Genomic DNA, 18,889 nt, shown 5'->3' with positions numbered 1-18,889 from the left:
TACCTCCAGATATCCCATGGGGTCAGGTTAAGCATGAATGTCACTAGGATGCTTCACAGACATGGCTACAAAACAATGTGTGCTCTTGCCTTGAATGGGACTATCCTTTCCTCACAGTCACCCTGGCATAATATACACATGCACTGAAAGAGTGTATCACTCTTCATCCTCCTGAATGGCGAATGCATATGAGTAAGCAATGAACAGCCTCTTCATTGCAGTTCTTTTTCAGTGTCTGGCAGTAAATGTTCCCAGGTCAACCCTTAGCTGTACAGCCACACATGGAGCAAGTCATGTGAGTGCTGATGTCATGTGCTCAAGTGAGCATGAATAGATTTTTGCATCTCACATGGCAGTTGCATGTCACATAGCTTGCAAAAAGTCAGTCAAAAATCCACACTTGCAGCAGCCACACCCTTGGCTTAAAAGACATACAGTGTGGTAAAAAGGACAGCATGATCATATTCCAAAGTATCTGCTACACACTGGGGGTTTTCACAGTATTTTTGGTGTATAAATGTGTGCAGTGGGGCTTTCCCCCAATGTTTTGATGCTGCAGCTTCCCATAGGTTTGGGGATAAGAGCTTTTCAAGATGACAACCTTACCTTTCTTTCTTTTTTTCTTTCTTTCTTGGCTAGCTCACCAAGACCTGCAATAATAACCATTTGTCACTTATTATATGACCCATAGATATTCTTCCTGTTTAATAAGTTCTCTGCTTATTTTGGCCTCCCCACTTCTCGCATGATGCTATCTTGGCTTTATTTTTTAAGCAACTGGCAGATCCAGAATGGCAAGCGAGATCTTCTTTGGGATGTGGTAGCAGGAACCTGAAAGGTTAGAAAGCAATACATATTTGGCAACCAGATGCAGGCCTGCAATGGAGAGTACAAAGATGGTGAAAGGCTCCTGAATTAAGTTTTGGCAGTTGGAGTCAGTGCCAGGGATGCCAGGAACCTTGTCCTTGAGAGCCTAGTGTGGGTTTTGCTTCACTGTTACTGCAGGTTTGGTCCAGCATGCAACTGTGATAGAGTAACTGTCATAGCTCTGTTCCCAAGCCACTGACTGATTCCTCAAACTAACTCATCTGATAAGGAATGTGTTAAATGAAAATTTACAGAGTTTCACAAAGGCAGGTCTACTAGAACAGATGGTTCCGTGAGGGAGGTCTCAATCCATTCCTTAGCAAACCTCAACTTGTGCATAAATGAAATACTGAGCAGGTCTCTCTCTCTCTCTCTCTTTGGCCATGATGGATAGCTGTATTTTGATAGATACTGGTTATCTTTAGAGTACAGTGGTACCTCTGGTTATGAACTTAATTCGTTCCGGAGGTCCGTTCTTAACCTGAAACAGTTCTCAACTTGAGGTACCACTTTAGCTAATGGGGCCTCCCGCTGTTGCTACTGCACAATTTCTGTTCTCATCCTGAGGTAAAGTTCTTAACCCGAGGTACTACTTCTGGGTTAGCAGAGTCTGTAACCCGAAGTGTTTGTAACCCGAGGTGTTTGTAACCCGAGTTACCACTGTACAACAGGTGTAAATTGAAAGTGACTCTTGGAATCAGGACAATCACAGCCAAATAGAATACATATCAAAAAGGCAAACCAAGATGACTTGTGCTTTATTCTAGAGAGATTTGAGAATCACATTTCCAGGATACATTTCAGCATATCTAGTGTGCATTCCCAGGTGTGACAGCCTCCCCAAAATTTCTTTTCAATTCCTTTTGACATCAGATGACTTCAGAGCAGGAGTACAGTTACATAATCTAATTATCTCAATATTAATTTATTACTGTCATTTATGTGGAATGTTAATTATTACTCAAATGGATAACCATGTGGCTGTCACAACTTTTAAGAACTAATTTCAATTTGAACTTGACATCAATATAAACATGACAATAGCATTTTGCCATTACATATTGCCATCATGTACTTTCCTTTTCTCATGGGAGCTGACAGAATATGATTCATAATGATAGCTTTAATATACATCCATGCATAACAATAAGGATTTATAATAATATTAACATACATAATGCCATCTGTATTGGATTTGTCAACATTAATAACCAAGATTCTTCCCTTTATGCGGCATACATTTTCGTGTGTCTATAATTGTCTTCATTAATACACATTTATTATTACTATGAAGCTCATGTGCCAAACCCCCTTTATTACGCAAATGAGGCTGCAGCACACACTCAAAGGCAGTGGCTCTCAATACATCACTTTTATCTTTTAATAAGTCTTATAAAAGGCAAGTCGGTTAAAAACTCAGCCTTATTAATTAAATTTGGTTTTGCACTGCTGAACTAAAAATGATCCTGGTGTAAGGCTTCCACAGAGCCATTGGTTATATATCCCTCTGATTTATCTGTATAATATCTCTCGGCAAAAACCATACTGAAAGAATATCAGTCTCTGCCGGCAAGTAATGAAACGAAGGAAATGCACATCTAAAGATGGAACCCTCATCTGTTTGCCCCATCTATTTTGACATCCGGTCACAAGTCGGCATTTTGACGTGGTTGAAAAGGCACTTGCAGATGATGTGCATGAGTTAGAGGGCATGTGGCAGATTTCACTCTTTACTGAGAATTTCCACAAACTTAGCTTAACAGGTTTTCTATTTTAAAAAATCCAGCTTCTTTTATTTATTTACAGTGCAGTCGTTTAAAACAAGAGCAAAGAGAACAATGTCGCTGACATCTGTGAAAAAGCTCCAGAGCAATAAAGGTGTCGACTTGTGATGATGAGATCTAAACCAATGGCAACGTCGCTCCACAGGGAGGTCTTCATAGGCTCTACATCTTCCATTGACCTGAATCATCAAAGACCTTATCCTTTTTACATCAGAGTTCAGGCTTCTAGACTGTGCTCCTTTTAAACAAACAAGAAAGAAAAATCAGCTGAACAAATTAGGAAAACAATCCTGTCAAGCTGAAAACACAAATGCCAGAGGACTACTGCAGGCCTTGTGCAATTGTGAAGACAAATACGATTATCCCTGCACTTTACACTCTAGGCTATTGCAAACAGGGCTGCTTCTCATGCTTCCTTTCTTCAGGACATGGGTCGCCAATGTGGTGTCCATCAGATGTTGTGGACTATGACTCCCATTGCCCCTAGCCAACATGGCCAATGGCCTGCAATGATGGCACCTGTAGTCCAAACCACTTCGACGGCACCATGATAGCTATTCATTCCCTAGAAAAGGTGATTTCTACACTGAATTAGTCCATTGTCTGAATGCAAATAGTTTGCCAATAGCAGGGGGAGAAACAAGGGTCACACTAGAGATTGCATCACTTAAAGAAGCATTACTTTGAAGTAAGGAACCTGTAGCAAAAATCCTACTCCTCTCCCTTTCTTGGCAAACGGTTTGCCAAAAGACGAGCAAAATTGGAGGTTGTGCTCCAGGCTGCCTCTTTTTAAAATGGTAGCTGCCAGTTTAAATGTGGTGGACATTTTTCTCCATGATTGTGCATGTCCTGACACATCACTGAAATGAAGGCTCTTTGCAGAGGGCAATACTTTTGTGAAACAGGACCCCATCCCTCTTATTTTGACTCAGGGCTAGTTACTTATTAGTCAGGAAATACAGGCTAGAGGTTTGGGAGGCAGCTCCTTAAAAACATCAACTCAACATTGAAAGCACCTACCTAAGACAGGGTAGTGATGCTATTTGCATTTTGAATTGCTTTCTTTAAAGTGGCAGTTGTCACTAGGGGTGTGCATCAAATTTGTACCAATCTCAAACTGAAGAGGGCTTGTCTGAACTCATAAGAACATCTGAAGAGTGCTACTGGATTGGCCCAATGACTTAACTAGTCCAGCATCCTGTTCTCACAGTGACCAACCAGATGCCTGTGGCAAACCCACCAGCAGTACCTGAGCACAAGAGCGCTGTCGTCCTGTAGCTTTGAGTGACTGGCATTTAGAAGTGATGTTGCCTCTGACCGAGGAGGCAAAGCATAGCCACTGTGGCTAGTAGCCACTGATAGCCCTCTGCTCCATAATCTCAGGTGAAATCTCTGAAGTGCCCTGATTTGAAGTGGATACATCTGAAGTGGTTGGGGAAGGCAACATGTCTGCAAAAAATAAAAGATTAATTCCCAAGCTTGGCATACAAGGAAAATGTCTGGGTGGGTAAAAGCTCTTTTGCGACTGGTAGGACTCTCTTTGACACACCTCCTCAGTTACACTTCCAAGAAACAATGGTTTAGACTTGGGTCTCATCCCAAGGTAAAGGGGCATGGTCTAAACCACCGAGCCTCTTGGGCTTGTCAATCGTAAGGTTGGCAGTTCGAATCCGTGCAATAGGGTGAGCTCCCGTTGCTTTGTCCCAGCTCCTGCCAACCTAGCAGTTCCAAAGCAGCTCCAATGCGAGTAAATAGGTAAGGCTGTGGCAGGACGGTAAACTGTGTTTCCATGTGCTCTGGCACTCATCACGCTGTTTCATGCATCAGAAGTGGTTTAGTCATGCTGGCCACATGACCCCGAAAAGCTGTCTGCGGACAAGCACCAGCTCCCACATCCTTAAAGCGGAGATAAGTGCCGCTTTAGTGCCGGTCAAATTTAACCACCAAGGGGTCCTTTACCTTTACCTTTTACCTCATTCCAACATCTCCCACAGTGACACCCAAAGACACCCAATTTGCTTACAGAATACATTTACCTTTCTGCATCCTTCCCCAGCACAGTCCTCTACACACCAGAGTTTTTGCCTGCATAGTTTCCTGTTGCATTTAAAGTGCTTGTTTGATTTTCCCTCTGAAATCCCTTCCTTGCTTGCCTTATCATCAATTTATATTTGCTCCGTGCAAGCTAATGCTCCATTTATTTTCTCATTTGAGCAACACTTCCGCTTTTTAAAAAAGGAAATCTTCTCACCTTTTATGGTTTCCTTGACACTGCTATTTAAACACACTGGCATTTTCTAAGGCTTCCTCATCCGCTTACTGACCTGTAGCATACATTTTATCTGAACCTCTATTATAGAGGTTTTTAAATAACTTCCACGCTTCCTGAAGAGATTTGGCCTCCTTCAACTTCCTTAAGTCCGCACAGAGAGTATAATATGTTATACGAACTCAGTCAGCTTTGGAAAAATATACAAACAGGAAAATAAAGTTGATAACCAGCACTAAAAATGGTTAAACCATCTACCCCACCATTGCCAATGTAATAACTAACATTTCAAGTAACGCTTAACTCAGAGGTAGCTAACCCACAGCCTGCAGGCTGGATTTGCCCCTCCCAAATGATGGTTCATGGCTTTCCTGGTTCCCACCCTTGGACACCGGCTCAGGTAATCCTCAAAGTTTTCTTAATGAAATCAGCACATTATTTCTGCATCAGCTCAGACTACAGGTTAAATGTTTAAAAGGTACCATGACAAAGTCTAGGATATATGGCTAGTCATAAGAAAAGACATTTTTCCAACATCTGACATGCCTCTCCTGTTCTGTTTTTACAGAAATGGGGCTTGTGATTCCCAACAACCGGTATAAGAGGCTTAATGCCTCTGGCAGTGGATGCTTGCAGCAAAGGAAGTGTGGAATTCTGTTAACACAGGCTGGAGAATGACCAACGTATAAAGTGTAAACCTGGCCACATTCCCAGCTCTATTAAGTTTCAAGTACACATGGAAGTACATTTAAAGCGCCATTACCAAAGCAGATTCTTAGGTGATTTGGCTCCGTTAACAACAGATTTCATATTATGCATATGTTCAGAAGGTGTGATGGGGAGAATAGCAGGGATGCTATCTCAGAATGAAGAAGAAGAGCCACATATTTGGGTGATTAAAACAAGAAGGGATTGAGAGGAACTACAAAAGAATTTGCAAGCTGTGTGTATGGGTATTACAATGGTAAATGCAATGCAATGTAAGCTAGTGTAAAGTGATGTGCATTGGGACAGAAAATCACACGCACGCATGCGTGCACACACACATGCATATGCTCATGGGGTGTGAACTAAAAATGATTGACTAGGAATGAAATCTTGGGGTTGTAATGAACAGCTTGTAAAGATGTCGACTGAGTGTACTGCAGCTGTGAAGAAGGCAAATGCCATCCTAGGGATCATTAGGAATGGAACTGAAAATAAAAGTGCCAATATCATAATGCAAATCTGTGGTGTGAGCACACTTGGAATACTGTGAACAGTTCTGGTCACCTTAAATAAATAAAAAAAAGCTACTGCAGAAAAGGTTCACAAAAGAGCATCCAAAATGATCAAGGGAGTGGAGAAACTCTAGAAAGACGAAAGGTTACAACATTAGGGCCTTTTTAGTTTAGAAGAGAAAGCATGCAAGAAAAAAAGGAAGTACTTCTTCACTAAGTGAAGCTACAGAATTAATTGCAACAAGATGGACCATTTGCCAGTGTAGATGGTGAGTTAGACAAGTTCATGGAGGATATTAGTGACTACTAGTCCTCATAATGGCTTTATATTACTTCTAGGATGAGTAGTGGTATGCCTCTAAATAGCAGTGCCAGGGGAGCATAAGTAGACAGGACACAGTTGCAATCACGTCCTGTTTGTGGGCATGCCAGAAACATCTGTTTGGCCACTGTGTGAACAGGATACTGGACTAAATGGCCCTTTGGTCTGATGCAGGAGGGCTCCTCCTATGTTCTTAAGTGCTCCCCCCCCCCCCGATAACACATGGTGGGATCTATTAGGGGATGTGGATGGACTGTACCACCAGGGATGAACAAATGCTAACTGACACCTGGGGAGGAGCAAACCGCCGGCTGTGCATGCGTTGCGCCGCTACATGGATGCATGTTGGTGCATGTGTGGTGTCGCTATGTACAGCGCATGCGTGCGACACCACACATGCATTGCACGTAGCGGTTTGCTGCCGCCCGAGCATTGTACGGACGGTTGTGGGATCCTCTGCTCGCAGCTGCAGCGGCAGCAGAGGGATCCTCCACTTGTGGCTGTAGCGGTGATGGAGGGACCTCACCGCAGTCCGTACGGTGCTTGGCTGGCACCGGCGGCAAACCGCTATGTACAGCACATGTGCATGCTTTGTGCTTAGCGGTATGCCACTGGTGCCGTTCAAACGCCGTACAGACGGTGGCGGGATCCTCTGCTTGCAGCTGCAGCCACGAACTGAGGATCCTCCACATGCAGCTGTGGCAGCGCGATGGCTGCTCACACCGCTGAGCCTTGAGGCGGCGGGGCAAGCACCCCATGGGGTGCCTTCTTGTCACCCCTCCAGACATGGCACCCGGGGTGCACTGCCCCCCCGCTCCCCCTTGTGATGCCACAGTGTACCACACAGTCCATAAAAGGTCAGGGCTGCACTAAGACAGGCAGAGAATGAGTCAGGGGCAGAAAGAGTAGTGCCACCGGTTATGCAGATAAAATATAAAGAATCACTAGCTGAAGTGTCCCTGGCTACCTCCTAGGGAGGGGTCAGCAAACTTTTTCAGCAGGGGGCCGGTTCTCTGTCCCTCAGACCTTGTGGGGGGCCGGACTATATTTTTTTTGGGGGGGGAATGAACGAATTCCTATGCCCCACAAATAACGCATAGATGCATTTTAAATAAAAGGACACATTCTACTCATATAAAAACATGCTGATTCCCGGGCCATCCATGGGCCGGATTTAGGCGGTGATTGGACCGGCTCCGGCTCCCGGGCCTTCGTTTACCTACCCATGTTCCTGGGTTATCCTACCTGATAGGTGTTATCAGCATTGTCAGTGGCTAACATTGAGGGTTAGGGTATGTACACATGTTGGTGGAGAATAGATGTTGTATGTCCCCTACAAAGAGAAAAACTCATCTGTGTTGAAAGCTCTCTTTTTGTGTTGTTGACTGCATCAGGTTACAAGGCTGGAGTAGTTTCCCTAGCTTTAATGGGAAGCTATTCAAAGCAATCAAGATTCTTAACTTGGGGTGGGAGGAGAAATACGGTTTCATTTTCTTAATCATTTGGAGTTAGATTCATAAGTTCTAACTTGCAGAAGAGCTCAAAATGTTTCCATTAATACCACAAAGCCAAAATGTTAAATGTATGATTTATGTGAGGTAATTATGAATGACTAGAGGGGGAATTCTACACATGAGACAGCTTTACCTCAAAGAGGTGTTTCTGTCTTCAGATCAACCATTTTACTATGAGCGGGACCTCTGTAATTGAGCCTGAATATTATTGTAGACTTCAGTAACATTTCAAGGACCTTATTTCGAAGTGAACAGTGTGCAGATTGCAGCTCAAATGCTGTGCAAGATGGGAGTTAACCTGGGAGAAGCCACTTGAATTGCTAATGGTCTGTTTTTAGAATAAAATATATGGAACTATATTTAAAGAACTTGTGGAGCAACTACTGCCAAGAAACAGGCTCCATCTACGGTTGTGGATAGTGAGCGAAATAGCATAGAAAAAAATAAAAGATTAAACCAAAGTTAAGATGCATGCAACCTGTTTTGTTTTTTAAAAAAATGATATTTATTAAAAGTTTAAGAATTACAGAAAAAAGAGAAAAAGAAAACAACAATTTTTTTTTACAAAGATAAAAAGAAAAGCATAAAAAACAATACAACAATACAGCAAAAAAACAACAACACAATAACATTAAAACACACATCCAATGTTCCATATCTTTATCTTTCGTTTACTTGTTTCATCGACCTCCTCACACCTCCCTTTTTGTATTCTAGTTTAATTAATTGTTTCAGCAAATTCTTTCCATCTTTCTCAATTTTTGTTATATAATTTATCTTAACGATCTAACCTTTTAATTAACTCAACAAATCCTTTCCATCTTTCACTATATTCTGTCATTCAATTTACCTTAATTTATTTAACCTTATCTTACCATTAAAAAACCCCTTAAAACTTAATGTACATAACTCCTTATATCATTTCTACTAAGGCCAAATAGTTTCATTCCAACATTTTTCCTAATACTCATTAATTTTACACTAATTCTCAAAATAAGTTTTTTTAAAAACTTTCTTCCAATCTTCATCCAACGTCTCTTCTTCCTGGTCTCGGGTTTTGTCAGTCCTTCTTGTCCATTCCATCTAGTCCATCAACCTGGTGATCTTATGTCCGAGGCTCTTAAGTCATTTCCATGTCCCTTCTGCAGATCTTCTTCTCGTTTATACCTGCACTTTACTTTGTCTTTTGTTGATCTTTTTCTTAATTTATTTCCTTTCTCATTGGGGGTAGGTCTCAGGGGGACTCCAATCCAAAAATATCTCCATCTCTCCTCAGCAGATCAGCCCATTCCCCACAGTCCCATTCCCCACAGTCAACACTGTAATCCAGAAAGTATTTAAAAGCATGTTTCAAAGTCCTTCCAAAATTAAGAGCCCTCACAACTCCAGGCCCCCCCCGGTCCACTCCAGATTCAAACTTCAAGAACAATGGCTTATGCTCCTGCAAGGCCTCGGATCTCTTCATTTGTGTTACTTGAGGTTCAACAGCAACCTCCTCCATTATCTTCTGCACTTGCGCTTGCCCTGTCAACACAAGTTCCTGGGCTGGTTCCTGAATGGTTTCTATATGGGTATTCACCGTTTGTCCAAAGTTTTTAACTGCAACAGTCATCAAATCCATCTTCTCATGCATCTGCTCCAGCAAAGCGCTTGTCTTGCAAAGAGCAAGCACCAAGACTTCTTGTAAACACATCCCCCCCCCCAAGGTTAGAGTCTGGTCTCACGATCCTAATCTTACAGCTGTGAAATCCCCAGATCAACTCCGGCAACAAATTAACAAGCTCCCTCTAGAGGAGACAATTTCTATTTGTATCCATCTTTTGAAAGCAGAACCAACAAAAAAACAATTACTTTCATTTTTCAAATACTTTGTTTCTTTTAAATGCAAGAAGCAACATTGGAGTCAATTTGTTTCTCTTTTTTTTTTACTATCGGTCAAAAGACGTTCCATTCACAGTCGATGAACTTCCCCATAAATTTCTGTCTCTGACACCCCATTCCCAGGTTTGAGACAGTGGAAATTTATCTTTCTTTACTCTCTCTCCTGCAGGCTTAAACAGTCAAAAATCCCCCCCCCTTTTCTCCTGCTTCCAAGAGGGGTTTTGGTGGTAATAGCTGAAGGAAATTTAGACCTTTATATACGACTTTCCAGACTTTAGCTTACAAAGTTTTTGCTTCAATCTATTTACAAAAAACGGGAGGTGGACTTCCTGCTTAGAGCCTTCCCGCTTCAGTGCCAAATTAAAATGTTTCTTAATCCAATTTTCCGTTCTACTCACGGGTACTTGTTTAAAGTCCAATTGTCCACAGGAAAAAGTCAGCGCTCTCCGGCAACGGCTGTGCGGCTTCACTCCGTAAAAGTAGTGGTTGATTCAAAACACCGCGCCACTCACCCCACGTCACTTCGGATCCCCGAAAAAGGGTTTCCCTGCGAGTAGGGGAGGCGCTCCTGGTGTCAGCCGAATCCCACGTTCCCAGGCTTCCTCCGCCTGGGATTTTTAGAGGGTCTCCGCCTTCGCCGCGGCGGCAAGACCCGATTTTCACGGAGCGGGTTCCTCTCAGTCTGAGGAACTCCGCCATTGCCGATGGCGCTGACCCGGAAGTCCGCAACCTGTTTTTGTTTTCGTTCTGCCGTATGTTTAAAAATGGGTCAAATCCTGCCAGTTTGGGTCTCTCATGTCTCTAATTACATGGGGAGCCTATTGGAATAAAGCTTCAAAACATACATGTTTCGATCATGCTATATTCAGAGAATCAAAAACAATATCACAAAATGTGCAAATTTATGGTGCTAATGTGAAGCCTATAAACTGAAGGGTTCTTTAGTTTGAGAAATCCAGATGCTCTGATTGCCTTGTCTGCAAGTAGAATAGTTAGCAAAGGGAAGGTTTGGAGAACTTAATGAATGTCTAGAAATTGGAAAATCCTTTTGTCCCGAAAGCATTTGTAAATAACCACAGAGCATATGTCTCCACTCTATAACATGCTGAATGTAGTCACCAACATAATCTGGAATCATGAGAGCTGTAAGGCTATCAGGGACATTCAACCAAGGAGCTCCCATTTTATCTTCATGGAATCCCTCTGAGGTAGGTTAAGTGACTTGTCAAAGCCCACTCAGATTCATGGCATAAGGTGAAAATATTTTTTTTCCTCCTCTCCTTACACTAGAACTTGTGGACTTCCAATGAAAATTCAGAACAGACATGAAAGGTACTTATTTGCAAAGTGCAGAATTAAACTATGAAATTCGCTCCTCAAAATGTAGGGCTGGCCACTGACTTTGAAAGAAGAATGGACAAATTTGTGGAGGATAAGCCTGCTAACCCTGATGGTTATGCTCTTATCTTCAGAGGCCGCATGCTTCTCAATAACAGTTGCTGAAAACCACAGGAAGGGCGAGCACCTGCTTACATGCTTCTCATAAGCATCTAGTTGGTCACTAGGAGAACCAGGACACTGGACTAGATGCATCTTCAACCTCGGCTCTTCTTATGTTCTTATGGCGGGCATGGATTTCAATCCAGGTCTTTCAGGTCCAAGTAGGATAGCCATGTGACAAGTAGGATGGTCAAGGGCTGTCAGAGGACAGTCATCTGTCTGAAGGTGTCATTTATTTGTAAGGCTCTCTATCCATGTGTGGTTTAAAGATAAAGCACCGTAAGAATGGAGACCAGGGTCTCCTTTAAAATTCTTCATTCACAGTTAGCATCTGAACAGCAGGCAGAGCAGACATAGGTCACCTGTTCATAGTCTTCCCCACTATGGTGAGATTTATTGTAAAGGTAATGGTAAAGGTACCCCTGACCGTTAGTTCCAGTCGCAGATGAATCTGGGGTTGCGGCGCTCATCTTGCTTTACTGGCTGAGGGAGCCGGCATACAGCTTCCGGGTCATGTGGCCAGCATGAATAAGACACTTCTGGCGAACCTGAGCAGCACAGGGAAACGCCGTTTACCTTCCCGCTGGAACGGTACCTATTTATCTACTTGTACTTCGTGCTTTCGAACTGCTAGGTTGGCAAGAGCAGGGACCGAACAATGGGAGCTTACCCCGTCGCAGGGATTCGAATTGCCGACCTTCTGATTGGCAAGCCCTAGGCTCTTGGTTTAACCCATAGCGCCACCCACGTCCCTGTAAAGGGAGCCCTGACTGTTAGGTCCAGTCGCGAACGACTCTGGGGTTGCGGTGCTTGCCCGTTCATAGTCTTCCCCACTATCGTGAGATTTATTGTACAGTATTGCTATTTAAATAAATCTCACAATTCTTTCTTAATTTGCATCTATAGATATAAATTAGCACATGCAAATCTGTGTCCTCTTTTGTTCTTTTTTTAAAGAATAGTGATGTGTAAGTGGCCACCCTAGGTTCCAGTAGAATATTTTGTGCAGTATGTCACACTGCCTTTTCAACTGTCCTGATCTCTCCCTTGTTATCTGATTTTCAACGCAGAAGCCACTGCCTGTTATTACATATTTCACAGAGACATAATTTCAAGGCACACTTGATAAGAATCACTTCCTTACAAGGCTTCCCTGAACTCTTGGGCATAGGTTTTATCGCCCCTGACTTATGCAATTGCAGTTTAAATTATAGCCTTAAACTGAAAGGGCAAAATATTAATAAATATAATTCTGCTGCTGAATAAAAAGTGTTGAAGCACCAATTTATACACAGAAAAGGGAGGGATTTGAGAATAGTGAATAAATAACTGGGATGACATTTAATTCTTAAATCACACCATTGTGAATAACACGATTGAAGGAGTATCCTGATCTGAATGGGAAAGGGGCCTCTGCTGCTCATTCTCAGATTTTCTTTGCATTCGACATATTTCTAAATGGCAGCCCTTATATGCTACAGAGCTAACAGAGAGCTGGGATTTGGTTTACAGCTATCAAAATAAAATTTCAAAGGTCTCCATATCCAATCTCCTCTGCAATGATTCCCATACCGCAAATAAAACCACAGCCTTGGCTGCTTTTGTCAGACTAAAATATATGAAGAAGCTTCTTTCTCACTGGGTAGTAATGGGCTAGCCACTTTCTCTCAGCAAAACCTACTCTAGAGGGTTGTTGTGAGAATTAAATACATGTGTGTATGCACTTTTTGGAGGAAAGGTGTGATAGCATAAATATCTACAACACAGATGTTTCCAAGCATTATTTTCAAAAAACACCTGGAAGGATGCTGATGAAAGATGTCCTGAGAAGAAACTTCCATGAGAGTGCCTAGCTTTCTTTGGGGGAAATCAATGTGCATGGAATGTATGGTCTACACGCAGCCCTAGATTAATAATGTTGATAATAATTTGGATTTTTCCTGTTACAAACTAGTAATGTTTTACTAATTTTTTTTGATAAATGGGCAGACTATTAGAAGGACAGAACCATACATCTTCAAAGTTCTCTTTTCTAGGAGGGGTTGACCTGAAATCCAAACCATTAGGAACATAGGAAGTTTTCTTGTGATGAGTCAGACAATTGATCCACCTGGCTCAGTATTGTCTACACTGATTGGAAGTAGCTCCTCAGGGTTTCAGAAAGAGGTTATTTCCAGCCCTATCTGGAGATACCACAGATTGGACCTTCAGGTCAGTAATAGACATTAGGATTACCACAATCAAGGACAAAGGCCGACTTAGAACCATGTCAGGATTCATTATCCAGGGTAGACACCCAGTAATTCTGTCAAAGTACATAACACCCTGGGGTGCAGGTGGTGCTGTGGGTTAAACCACAGAGCCTAGGACTTGCCGATCAGAAGGTCGGCAGTTCGAATCCCCGCGACAGGGTGAGCTCCCGTTGCTCGGTCCCTGCTCCTGCCAACTAGCAGTTCGAAAGCATGTCAAAGGCGAAGTATATAAATAGGTACCGCTCCGGCGGGAAGGTAAACGGCGTTTCTGTGCACTGCTCTGGTTAGCCAGAAGCGGCTTAGTCATGCTGGCCACATGACCCAGAAGCTGTACGCTGGCTCCCTCGGCCAATAAAGCGAGACGAGCGCTGCAACCCCAGAGTGGGCCACGACTGGACCTAATGGTCAGGGGTCCCTTTACCTAGATAACACCCTGGGGACATCTTTGACTAGCCAACTAAACCAGGTGAGGGTAGCCAATGGGTCTCAAACCCTCAGTGAGTTAGGGGCTTCCTCTGCATGTGAAGACAGGCTCTGGAGGATTGAGTGGATGAGGCCAATAGTGGGTCCAACAGTCAAGAAGGCTCCTTATACACCTCCTTCTGGCAATTCCTGCAACTGAGCTGGTGCCAAATGTATTGCTCTGCTTTCATTTAGTACATATCAGCGAGGCTGAGAGGGGTCTTGTTGTCTGAGCAGCCCAGGACCTCCACACACACTGACCATCTAAGTAAAGCTTGTGGGAATTTGGGAACTTCTTCTCTATATGTGTTTCTTACACCAGAGAGAGATGATAATATAGGTCATCTGGCTACCTCAGCATATTCAATTTACATTTTGCTGATGAAACTTCTGACCAGCATGGGCCAGGATTTCTTCCATTGCTTACTTCAGTCTCCAGAACAATATCCTGTTTTTGACCAAAAATATATATGGAGAGACAGACAGACAGACAGACAGACAGAAGGAAAGACATATAATGTATGAATGAATCCTGTTTTTAGGAACCAAAGTTTGAGAAATTATCAAATATCTAAACTAAAAGGCTTTTGGCAGTTAACTGAATTCAAATTTCAAATTTATGAGAAATTTTTTTCTTTCATAAAGATCTGAGAGCATCATGCAATTTACATTCCCAAAGAGGTACTTCAAAAGGACTTCATCATCCTTCATTGGGGGAAAAGTATTTTAAGTTAGCATTACTTTTTTGTTCAAGTAGCAGGAGCTTTTAGTTATTTTCTTTAAAAGGTGTTGGAAGATGTGCAAAGAAAGGAAAGGAAGAATGTGCATGTGTAGAATATATAAATGAATGCCATGCTGCCCCTATGTTCAGGCAGAAAGCAATCTGGCCATTGTGGTGGGGTAGGAAACGGGAAGCGATATAAGAAGGCATCTTTCTCCATTCTGCATGCAGCCCTGTTCCCGTTCCACTGCAGTTTATCTTCTGTCAAAAAGCACGCCATTCATTTTACAACTGCAGAGAAATTATGTAACTTATGGAATTTACTTAACTAATTACATAAAATACATTGCCGGTACAATATTCCACCTCATTCATTTCAGCACAAAGAAAGCACAATGCAACAGGTGGAAAAACAACAACAGTGAACACTGATTGTATTTGCTGGATTGATTTCATTTCTGGACATGGGATGAATAAGTGGAAATTGGAAATTTCCACTCCACTTTTTTGTTTTGTTGGAATTCTCCAACATCCCTAGGTGGGGCACAGTGTTTGCGTCAACTGGTTTATTCTCTTTGATGGTTCTATCTGACAAATTCTGCATAATTTATTGTGGGTGATGAATTGCCAGCGATTTTTCAGTGGCAGGATTTCTTAAGAGACTTGGGGGGGGGGGGTTATCCTTGGTGGCAGCAACAATGGCAAGTCTTTATTTTCATTTTTTAAAAACAATATTTTTTACTTCTGCCTCTAGTGATGGCTCTTCTGGGCAGCTGCCAGCTGTGACCTGTCATTTTTCTGAGACTGTCCCAGACATAGTGTCATTTCAGGCCATTCTGGGATGGAATTGATCTCCCCGCCCAATAGAAATGCACTGAAGAAGCCTAACTGGATACCCATAATGCCATTTGTAACACATTAAACCAGTCCAAAAATGGCTTATTTTTCAAATTAAGAGATGCATAGTTGGAGCAGACATATATTACAAAGGACAATTTGTGCTTTTCCCCCAAATCCCATTCAGTTATATTTCCAGGGGAGATGGTCTTTATCTGATAGCCAGTATGGTGCATTTCTTAACTTAAATGTATCATTTTTGAGATGATTCATTTATTTCAACTGTGGTCTTGCCCATGTTATCCCAAGTGCTCAGCCGAGGGTTAGTGTAAATATTTGTGATCTTCCACTCCTAGTGCGAAAATAGTATTTTATGTTGTTGATAAATGGTGTCATGAAGCAGCAAGATTGAGAATTTTTATCATCAGATTCTCTCTCTCTCTCTCTCTCTCTCTCTCTCTCACACACACACACAGAGAGAGAGAGAGAGAGAGAGAGAGAGAGAGAGAGAGAGAGAGAGAGAGAAAGCACACAGTGATGGACTATCAACATGATGCACTATTAAACTAAGCTAGTTGCAGTTATAACACACAAGTAATCGGATGTGCATTACACTGTTGAGAGGGTGTTTTGTGCTTTCAATAGAGAATATGATGTGCAAAGAAGCCTATTACCATAATAATCAATAAATTTGCAAAGCACAACACTGAATTGAATCTACATTGTGAAAACCACACTGCTGCTTTTGCTGGTAACTTTCCCAGCCCTGCAATGCCAGCATGCAAGGAGGCAGAAATATCAGTGGAAATAAAATAATGTTTTGGCACATCCCTAGCTCAACCTCAACAAGCTGAGAGCTAGAAACAATAAAGTTGTAGCTTAATTTCACCCTCTCTGAGTTTGTCCAAACAAGACAGGCTGGGGGAAAAGCTTCCTCTCAGGATTTTGTGAATTTCCACGGAAGGCATTTTCACAACTGTGGAGCAGCCACAAAGATAGTGTCTCTCTATATATGTCCTTGCAGTATGATCTGAACATATGCTGCCTCCAAGCTATCCCTGACTCCACCCTTTTAATATATATTTTTTAATCCTGTCTTTATGAAGACAAATCTTTCATGGACTACAAAGAGTTTTTGCCTGAATGAAAAGTATTGATTGAAAACTGACTTTTGGATTTAGCCCAAAGCTTTTAACCACAATAACATCTCTAGCAATATTGTTCCATTTCATTTCATACAGCCATTGCATTACGTTTACAAATCCAGCCATTTCTCCCAGGAGATTTCTCTTAGCTTTAATATGCTTGACCAGTCAGCTTTTGCAAAGCCCAGCTCATTTCTTGACGGGCTACATGACCTCTTGCCATGCCTGCTAAGGAGCAAAGTCATGCGGGGTCTAATTGCTATGCTCTGAAAGGATGCATCTACTCAGAAACCATATTTATTTAATTCCTGACATCACAGAACATAATAAATTATGAATTTAAGAAAGATCATTATTCAGTGTGTGAATGCTTGTCTGTTTTGATAGCAAATTAATCCTGAAGCTTCTAAGAAAGGAAGAAAGAAAAAAATATTTCAAGCTGCATGCAGCAACATCATTAGGAACAGAAGAGAGAGAGAGAAAAATGCTCCAGCTGTTTTCAAATGGTTGATCCTGCACAGCACATTGTTCTCTTTTGCATGGGTTTTGAAATTGACTAAATTGTAGGATGCCAAGCCCAACACCTAGACCTAGGAAAACTTTCATCTGCTGTAGGTAGACGTAGTTTTGACCACCCTAGCAAGAAAGCAGATTGCTGATTCACTATGCTGCAACCATTCAGAAAAGACTATTTCCCAAATGAATAGCAATACATTATGGTTCCTATTATCACACAGTGCTATTTTTCTAGAAAAATAGGTGCCGGAACTCACAATGAACGCCTCTCTTGTTCTCTCATAATGACGATAGTGCCCACCCGAGAGGTGCCAGAACTTTGTTCTGGAGAGTTCTGGCTTCTTTTTACGCCTTTCTTTTTGTGCTTTTAATTGTGGAGGTTGTTTTCCACAGTAAGGGAAGTTTAGCTGTGTGTGTAATGAATATTTTCTGGCACTTCATTCCAGAATCCACTCTTTCTAGGGTTTCTACGACCACATCTATCATGCAATAACTGCAACGGAAAAATGATGAGGGATTTTGTAGCCATTTTTATTTATGCTGCATTACCTTTGGCTAGTGACTTAGTCTTAGTTCCTCCCACCCTTGCTGGAATATATGTAAAAGGTAAAGAGACCCCTGACCATTAGGTCCAGTAATGGCTGACTCTGGGGTTGCGGCGCTCATCTCGCTTCATTGGCCAAGGGAGCCAGCGTACAGCTTCCGGTGAGGCATCTAATCATAGCTTGCATTTTTATCAAGGCTTATAGTTTGATTAGGGTCTGTATTTTAAAATGAGCTTAAAGATTTTCAAATGTTTTATGCCAGGCAGAAGACCAGCTGCCTAAGTACTTTGGCAAGATGTTTATCCTCCTGGACAAGGGGGCCCCCTGATTTATAGCAGAAAACAATTCTCAAAGTCGTAAAAGGAAATTACAGGCTGAGAGCAAGGTTACACCACCCTACATAATTAAGAGTTGGTAAATAGTAAAACCATTAAACTTGAGCCATATCTTTCTAAGGTTAAAGGCCAAGAGCAAATGGAAAAGAAAACAACTGGCTGGAGAAAGGGGAGTGTAAACAGAAGAAGAGGCTTCTTTCCTATTTTATTTTGAGGCTGTAAACTGATTCCTTCCTGTTACTTTGAGAAGGTTTATTCTTCTAAAAAGCTATCTATGATAATGTATGAAATATACTGGCTTAAATGTAATTATGCAAAGGATCTAGAAAGAAAGAAATGTTAAATTCTTATTTCATAGAGTCATATTGCTGTAGGAGACCAGAGGGGCAAACGAGCCCAGCCCCCTGCCAGACAGGAGACGCCATCGAGCACTCCTGATATATGGTTGTCAGGCCTTTGTTTAAAGACCTTCAAAAAGGAGATCTTTCATTGATGATGCATGAGAATGTGAACCCAAGATCTCTGACATCTGTTTAAGATAAAAATTTAAAACTATTAACCATCTGTTTTGGAGGGCAAGGAGGGCAAGAGGTGAGCTGGTAATTAAGGTTCCTTGTTGAGACAAATGTAAGATATATGACTACTTATTTGTCATTTATAGATAGAAGAATATATAGCTTTTTGTATCCCATAAAAGGCAATAGGAAATGGGTGTATCT

At 42.0% G+C, this 18,889-nt stretch overlaps 1 protein-coding gene across 4 annotated transcripts in view; it reads right to left on the bottom strand.

The window, feature by feature from the left end:
* Window positions 1-1,608: 1,608 nt before the first annotated feature.
* The window catches only part of LOC308481769 (uncharacterized protein), a 145,789-nt gene continuing 128,508 nt past the window's right edge, over window positions 1,609-18,889 (bottom strand). For all 4 annotated transcript variants that reach the window (XR_013988852.1, XR_013988853.1, XR_013988854.1 and 1 more), the window contains 2 exons: window positions 3,901-4,100; window positions 1,609-2,889 (listed from right to left, as the gene is read on the bottom strand). The gene's annotated coding sequence lies outside the window, so the exon portion shown is untranslated. The remainder of the gene's footprint in view (window positions 2,890-3,900; window positions 4,101-18,889) is intronic.

Source organism: Podarcis pityusensis (genome assembly GCF_964106645.2).
Source record: "Podarcis pityusensis genome assembly, chromosome: 7".
Lineage (NCBI taxonomy): Eukaryota > Metazoa > Chordata > Lepidosauria > Squamata > Lacertidae > Podarcis > Podarcis pityusensis.
The sequence above is the reverse complement of the archived record's forward strand: the minus strand, read 5'-3'. Positions and strand labels throughout refer to the sequence as shown.